Raw genomic sequence first — 8,889 nt, forward strand, 5'->3', positions numbered from 1 at the left:
GAATAGAATCTTACAGTGTGACACAAATGTTTACTTACTCTGTGCAAGTGGGCGAAAATTTTTGTTCGTTTCTGTAGGTTCTGCATATATAACCATCACACTTAGGTTAAATTTCAGAAATAAACAAATATTTACTTTATAGAATGACGAACAAAAAACAACTTAGGCAGAATGTGAGCAAATTACGCAGTGAACACAATGCGATTACTTTCATAGCGAAGCGTAAAAGATACACAAAATTATTACTATTGATTTGCAGTTTACACACCTTGCTGTTTATATATTCAGCTTCACAAAGTTGAGATCAGCTTCATATAGAGTGCAAATTCTTGTGTAAGTGTATATGGGGTGAACATTAATAAAATCGACAAACTGCAAGAACGGATTTCTGACGGGAAATCGAGGAGGAGAGAAGGTCCTATGAACCTGTCTTGAAATGCGTCGCTGCCACGGTAGATAGCGCTGACGAATCACAGTTTCTGTGACGACCTACCGTGTGTTCCTCGTGCGTTGCAGGCTGTGTGGTTGACGCAGTTACTGTAAGCAGCAGAATGGTCCGGTATTCATGTCAGGAACAACCCGAGATGGTATTTATGTCCTGCCAAGAAGCTGGAAGCGGTCAAGGGGCAGCCCTGCTATACCCTCTCAGACATCAACCACAGCATACAAAATTTCAAGCCCTTTTTGGGCGTTTGTATGATCATGGGTCCTCTCAGACAGGCGACCGTACAGGAGGCGGCGGACTGTGTGTACAACAGATTTGGAGGACCGGGTTCTGCCTCCCGACAGTTTCCATCTGCTTGACCGTACACGAATACCATCTCAGCTTGTTCGCGACATGAATGCCGGACCATTCTGGTACTTACAGTACGCTGCGTCAATCACATAGCCCGCTCCACACAAGGAACACATGGCACATGGTCATAGGAACTTTCATTCGTTAGCACAGTCTACCGTGGTAACGATGCACTTCCGGACACATGTTCGTAGGATCTTTTCTCTTCCATTTCCAGTCAGGAAACCGTCCCTACAGTTTGTCGGCCCTTTTTATGTCCACCCTGTGTATAACAATCAACACATTTCTGCATTGCAATTGCAATAAACGATTTGCATAACTTTTTTCGATGGAAACATTCCTATGTGTACAGCCACATTATTTTTAAAATGCTTGCAGATTTTAATTGCTTGATATGATGTGAACGTAGTAACGGAAGCTCCGCAATTTGAAATACGAGGGGCATTCAATAAATAATGCACACGTTTTATTCTCTGCAAGTTTTTGTTGAAAAAGTGCGGTATTTGTTGTGGGGCATCGTGGAATATTCCAGCTCCAGACCGTATGGTTTCATGAAGTTCCGATAGGTGGCAGTGCTATACGCAGCCTTCAAATTGGTTTTTATAATGGAGGTGCGTTCTAAGCAGAGAGCTGTAATTAAGTTTCTTTTGGTAGAAAATCAGAGCATCGGATATTCACAGTTGCTTGCAGAATGTCTACGGAGACTCACTTGGCAGTGAGAAAAGGAATGGCGAGTCGTTGGGCAAGGCATCTGTCATCATCGCAACAAGATCGTGCAGACATGTCTGATATCCGACTGGCCAGCCGGCCGCACATAGCTGTGAATCATGCAGTTTTGGAACTAGCGGATCGACGGGTTACAGTCAAATACCACGTTGCTCAACCGGACGCATCTGTTGGTACTGCTGACACACTCGTACACCAGTTGTGTGCTCGCTGGGTTCCTGGCCACCCAATAGGAGACAACAACGAAACGCCATGTGGGCGGAGTTGCTTTTGTGTTATGAGGCTCAACGTGACAATTTTTGTTCAATGTCAGAATAGGGTTCATCACTTCCAAAAAGTTCAAAGCCGCACCTTCAGCAGATACAGTCATGGCGGCTGTCTTCTGGAACTCTGAAGATGTTATCCTGTTGGATGTCGACATTCATCATGCAACAATCATCTCTGAAGAGGGCTACACTGAGGGGAAATTGAAGAAACGACTTTACAGTATTCGATGCCAGAAAAATGTAAATGAAATTCTCCTTTTTCATGACAACGCTAGGCCTCACGCAAGTGGGTGCACCAGAGTGGCGCTCACGGAACATCATTGGACTGTTCTGCCTCATCCACCCTATTTCTAGGCGCTCAGTCCGGAGCCGCGCGACTGCTACGGTCGCAGGTTCGAATCCTGCCTCGGGCATGGATGTGTGTGATGTCCTTAGGTTAGTTAGGTTTAAGTAGTTCTAAGTTCTAGGGGACTGATGACCACAGATGTTAAGTCCCATAGTGCTCAGAGCCATTTGAACCATTTGAACCATCCACCCTACAATCACGATCTCGCACCTTCCTTATGTCCATCCATTTGGCCCAATGAAGCAGTATGTGGATGATGGGGAGCAGCAAGACGTTGACTCTGACGTCGACCAGTAGAGTGATGCCATGCGGGCATACAGGCCGCCACATTTGATGAAGATTATGTTGAAACATAGGGTTTTGTATCCAAAGATGTGGGGCATGACAAAAAAAAAAAAAACCTCTAAACTCCTCCCGAACAGGCCATGAAGGCCTGGATTCGGATACGGAGGGGCATGTAGTCGGCACACCACTCTCCTGGTTATATGTAAGTTTCTGAGACTGGAGCCGCTATTTCCAATCAAGTAGCTCCTCCATTTGCCTCACAAGTGCTGAGTGGGCCGGCCGCTGTGGCCGAGCGTTTCTAGACGCTTCAGTCCGGAATCAGGGTGCTGCTACAGTCGCAGGTTCGAATCCTGCCTCAGGCATGGATGTGTGTGATTTTCTTAGGTTAGTTAGGTTGAAGTAGTTCTAAGTCTAGGGGACTGAGGACCTCAGATGTTAAGTCCAATAGTGCTTAGCGCCATTTGAAGGGCTGAGTGCACCCCACTTGCCAACAGTGCTCGGCAGACCTTATGGTCACCCATCCAAGTGCTAGCCCAGCCCGACAGCGCTTAACTTCGGTGATCTGATGGGAACCGGTGTTACCGCTGCAGCGAGGCCGTTGGCTGGGGAACGATAAGGTGCATTGGAATCCTGAATAAAGCCATTCTGCTTTCAGAAAGAAATATGTTCAAAGCCCTTTGTAGTCAAGGTAGCTTCCCTGTTATACTGGTGCCTTCGGCGGGATTTTACCCATCTGTTGTGAGATTCCTCGGTTTAATGGCCTATATTTTTGTGATAGATTCAAATGGTTAAGTGATTTTACCACTATTGCCCTCTTCCACTGCTGCTGAACAGCGGGAGGGATATTAAAAGATGTCAACGTGCCAGAATGGTCTGAGCCCAGAAGCTCCTGTGAAATCTATGGCTGCTTAATGATGTCAGGTTTGCACCACATTCCAACGCTGTTATGCCTAAAGCCACACTGGCCATGTCACACCATAGGCAGTTCGTCACACCTACCTGTACTCACATCTCACCCCTTCTCTTGACATCTGTCCAACGGCTGTAAGAACTACAATCCCCATCACTCAATCACGCAGTTTTCTTAAGCATGGCCAAGGAAAATATTTCGGGCAGACCGCTGCTCGGAATCGACACAAAAGCACCTCAAGAGGCGTCATAGAGAGGGTGAATGAAACCATCCCTTCCCTTGGGGACAGGTCCACGTAAGGGCTGCCCCAATGCACTACATTGGCGGAGACCATACAGCAGGTCGGCAAACAGTTCGGGACCAACGAGTAATAGGACGGACTCCGGTCGATCATCATGCTGCTGCTACTAGTCAAGTGGTGTTCTAACATTCTGCGTGGTGTCTGTTGTTCTACTTGACTATTTTACAATAGGATGGGGATTTGGGAAGGTATGTCGTCTATTCTTCACCCATCTTCTTTCTTGGTCCCAATCTTGTGAATCTTCAACTTCTGTTCTTCCTGCTTTTCTCTGCTTCTTACTTGCTTCTTGGTTCTTCTCTGAGCAGGATATGGAAATATTTATTGATAACTAGTCGCTTTGAAGTTCTCCTCTTAGTAACAGTTTGATAGATTATTTGTGCATGTCATTTTTACTTTGTGGAAGTTTTCTTCAGCTTCGTGCATCGGTGTGCTGTTTAATGACAGTAGTGTGACTTTTGCACACATTTTTTTGCCAGTGGTGGCTTGCGCTAGTGGTCTTCTCATCGGGCCGTTTCTTGCTCGCTCCACTGAGTCGGGCCGTCCCGGGGTTTACGAGCAGTGAAAGTCCGGTGTTTGCTTGTCAGTCCCTGCACCAGTCCCTTCTGGCGTTCGGTGTCCTGTCGTGTCTCTGCAGGGTTCTGCCACTGTGTGGTTCCATGTTCTGTCCCAGCAGGGTTCCACTTAGTGGGCAGATTTATGGCCCACTTCTGATACAAGGCCTTCTGTTGGTCTCGTTGTCCTTTCCTTTCTCTCGACGCTTCTGCCTTGTAGGAATCGTGGCTTGCTAATTACGTCCTTTTCTTTCTTGATACTTCTCTCGTTGCAACTTGTGGGTCGTTGCATCTCATCCTTGCTGGAGTTTTTAACAATGGTTCTTACAAAAAGTTTTACTTATAATCATGTAACATATGTCTACTACCTACATTGTTTTACGCCTTCTTAAAAAGTTTTACAAATTTCGGCGCCCTTTCCACGTCACAATTCTAAGATATTTTGAATCTTAACGTCTACAAAAATCCTCAAATTGTTTTTTTTTATATTTTTTTTAGTGTCATGGTGTATAGCATTTTCGTATTTCATGCTGTTAGACTATCTACGCTTTATCCCTTTACCTTAATCTATGGTACTATTGGTGTTACTTTTTGTTTTTGTTTTTATTGAACCTACTTCCTTTTTCCCACCTTCCTCTCTCTTCATTCTTCTTTCTCCTGACGATCTTATCTGCAACATAATCTTGAAATATTGTGCTGATTATTTACCAATAATAAAATTAATCTTCAAACTTGTACTGAAAGTGTTTAATACTGCCAGTCTTAGGTAAAAACACCTCTGCTTTATCTCGTAAAATACCTTCTAATTCTCTTTTACTGTGCTCTGAAATACCTTCTTGCAATTTTTTGTCGATTTCTTTATGGACTTCTAACATGAATTGAGGCGATTCCCCCTTTTGTGCATACCATTCTAATTCTTCATCCTCTTTATCTCGCGCCATTCTTAATTGTTTGTTTATAACTGGTATTTCTTCTAAATTTAGCTTTTGCTCAAAGAGAAGTTGACATTACCGAATGTTACGCTACCTTTCCCCGTATCTTTTATCGCTTGTCTCTCATTTAAAAAATCTGCACCTATAATCAAATCTACAGTTAGTTTAGGTATAATCACGAAGTTGGCTTCGATATTTTGACCTTGACATGAAAGAGTTAACCTTGTTTGTCTCGCAACTTCCGCAGCATTGTTTCTAATAGGACCTCTTACTTTAATCTTACGTGTTTTCAGAACTGGCAATTCCTCATTGGCATTACACTGCATGAATAAATTTTCTGACATCGCAGTCACTTCCGCTATCAATTACAATATTGACTGGGATATGCTTTACCATGGCCTTCACAATTGGTTGAATTTGAAATGGTTGGTTCTGTTCTTCTTCTTCTTGCATCAACGAATCCTCCACTGAGTCATACATGAGTCTTTTTAGGAATTTCCGTTGTGAATTCGAACTTTCTGTAGGATAAGCTTCGACTGCTACTTCTCTCTCTTTTATTTCCTCTTCTCTATTCATTTACGCTTTCTTCAACATCCTCTACTTTTTCCTCATCCTCATCTATCTTCTCCTTCTTCGTCGCTACTTCCACATAATCGCATCCAAATGCTCTAATTATCGCTTCATAACTTCCTTCATTATATACGTTGGGTTGTGTGCCCACTCGTAACTTATTTTCAACTTCTGTCGACTGCGCATTATCCTCATTGAATTCGCTTTCTCTGGTTTCCATCTCAAATAGCGCTGCAATACTCATTACTTCGTCCTTTCCTCCTACATTTGTTGTGCATGCCTCTGGTAATTCATCTTCCTCGTCAGTATTCTCCCAATTAATTTCGTCCCAACACGATATTATTTGCTCGTCTTCGTTTTCATCTGGTCGCTGCGGATTTGTTTCTTCCTTCTTCTCTTCTCGTGATAAAATTTTTACTTCTCTGTTCAAGGTGCTGCAATTGTCCTGGGTCGGTGCGTCATTCTCTTTGGCATGGGCGCTTACCTGTCAATTCCAACGTTTATCGGGGTTTGGTGGTCTTACCTCCACCTCTTCTATCTGTATTCTCTTTTCTTGTTCAGCTTGTTGATAGTGGTTTCTTTGTTGATAATTTGTCGGTCTATTGGTTCTCCAGTACCCGTTCCAGTTGTCGTTATTCCTTCTGTAATAGTTGTTGCCGTTCCTGCGTGAATTATAATTATTGCCATATTCTCTTCTAAATCCATAACCGGTTCTTTGTTGACATCTATTGTCGTTTCTTGGTGCGAAGTTATCACATGGTTCGTAATTATTTTTTCTTCGTACTGTGTCTTGTGGTTTCCACTGCTTTTTGCTTTAGTTTTCACGTGCACTTCGTCTATTTCTTGCGTCATCTTCCGAAAATATGAACCCTAGTTCCCTTAGAATACCTTTAAATGCTTCGACGTCATTGCCTCCACGACCTACTAATGATTGCTGGTATTTCAATGGTAGCTTCACCGCGCATAATTTAATCAGCTCTCCGTCACTGTATGGTACATCTAAGCATTGATTTTTCTTTGCCATTAATTCGAAAAATGTCACGGGACTCTTCTCTCCTGAATTTTCAAAATGTGGGTTCTGTAATAATTCGTACTTCACTCTGTTCTGTGCTACGCTGGACCAATATCGTGAGAGAAACTTCTCTCTGAAATCTTCGTACGATTGGCATGTCGCTGCAACATTGTGTGTGGTTTCTGCGACTGTTCCTGACATGTGTGCACATATAAAGTCTAATTTGTGTGCTAGCGTCCTGTGTCCTGGTAATCCTACTCGGAATTGATCAATAAAAGTTCGTGGATGTAATGAGTTTCCTTCTCGAAAGTGTTGAAATTTTCTGACTGCGAGGAAATGATCGTTGTCGTACTTCGTCATAGTTCCATATGAAATTCGCGATTCTTCGCCACTTTTGTTTCTGATCATTTCTCCCGTCGTTCTTTCCGGTTGTGGTAGATCCATTGGATACTGTCCACTGTAACTTTCGCCCACCCTTGTGTAGTATCGTTGGAGTGGTACGCAGTAATTTTCTTCCATCGGTTGTGAACGTGTAGCTGAATGCATTGCACTGTACTCTTCGCGACCTGGCTTTCCATTGTCAGGTATTGGTTCGGTATCTTGTCTGGCTAACCTTGCTGCTTCATTGCACGATCCAAACTGTCTTGAAACATACATTTGTGGTTCCGCATGTGTTTGTGATGACGTTTGTTCATCAAGAATTTCGAAACGTGTTTGTTGCTGTGCAGGCTGTCTGATTGCACGTATGTTACTTTCGCCTGTGATTGGAATCGCAAATGCGTAATATCTTCGTTAATTGCTTGTTTTTTCGGCGCTGTTACAGATGCGGATATGGTTGCAGACTCTGTGCTTGTTTGATCCTGTTCACTACGCTCTTCGATGGTTTGCAACAAATCTGTTCGCAATTTCTGAAATTGTCGCTTCGTTTGCGCTTCTATTTTGACTATGCGGTTATCATATCTTTTTAGCGCTACTTTTGTGATACGTTTGTGTAACACACTGTTTTCAACAACTTCACGCGCTGTACCTGCTGCTTGTCTAGTAATTTCGTTTATCTGTTTCTCTAGTTTCTTGACTTCTCCCTGGGAGTTGTTACGTAATGTTTTGGTCCCGTCTTGAATGTCATTACGCAATGTTTGTACGTCCGCTTGTGCCTTGTCAATGTCTGTTCTCACTTGATTGTGACCTGTTATTAAGTTTCCTATTACTTCTCGAGATTATTTTGCCTCGTCTTCAATATGACTTAGGTGTAACTGAATTTTTTTGTTTTGTTCTTTAATCTCACTCAATTGTCTCGTGGTTTCTGCATTCTGAATTTGAATGTGGTTCGCTGTGTCTTTATTTTGCGTTGTCATTATTTCCGTAATTTGTTGTAATAATTCTGCCAGATTGGTGGGTCCTATTACGTCTTCTTCCGACGTCCTACGCTCTGTGTTTTCGCCCAAGTGTTGGTTCGCAACTGATTGCATTGAACTGTGCTGTGACACGTTTCTGCTCGCATTCCTTTTACTCTGTGGTGAGGGAGCTCTGATTACTTGTACTATGGGTTGTACGTATTCAAGACGCAAGTTAGGATCCTCATCGACTGTCTCTCTACTTTCCTGCTCCCTTGTCGTATGCTGACTTACGTTTTCTATGCCTTGACGTACATTATCCTCGTTATGGTCAGATGAAAACACAGCCAGGCAGTTTTTTTTTAAATCAACTTCGGTAAATTGTAGTAAGGAGAAGTTAGGAGACGGCGAGGTGAGCGGAGCTGTGCTGTCTGCCGCCCCCTGACGAACACCGACAAGGTAGCGAACGCACGCGATGCCGCATAACAGCGCATAAAGCTTCACTCAGAACTGCGGAAGTCTCATCTGTTACACCCCCTTTTTTGCGTAATAGTAGTGTCGATCGTCAATTAACGCTCATGGTGTTCACATTTGCCACTTGAAGTAAAAATGTGAAATGCGATGATTTTTCTGTTATATAGTTATTGAGAAGCCACATCAGTCACTGTAATTTACGACAAGTTAGATAAGAAATGAAAGATATTTGAGGGTCACTGTAGACCATTTTGATAGTTTTCTCTATTGCGAAACTTAATTTAAACCTAGATTATAGATGTGATATGGCATTGGTCATCCTTCGATCCATTGTAGAACTCGGAAACGCATTCAGGGAATATTCGTTCACATTTTTGTTGAACGCA

General features: G+C 43.1%; 1 pseudogene; it reads right to left on the reverse strand.

The window, feature by feature from the left end:
• Window positions 1–2,904: 2,904 nt before the first annotated feature.
• On the reverse strand, window positions 2,905–3,022 carry LOC124790719 (annotated as a pseudogene).
• Between the last annotated feature and the right edge of the window lie 5,867 nt (window positions 3,023–8,889).

The sequence above is a fragment of the Schistocerca piceifrons genome, chromosome 3 (genome assembly GCF_021461385.2).
Source record: "Schistocerca piceifrons isolate TAMUIC-IGC-003096 chromosome 3, iqSchPice1.1, whole genome shotgun sequence".
Classification (NCBI taxonomy): Eukaryota; Metazoa; Arthropoda; class Insecta; order Orthoptera; family Acrididae; genus Schistocerca; species Schistocerca piceifrons.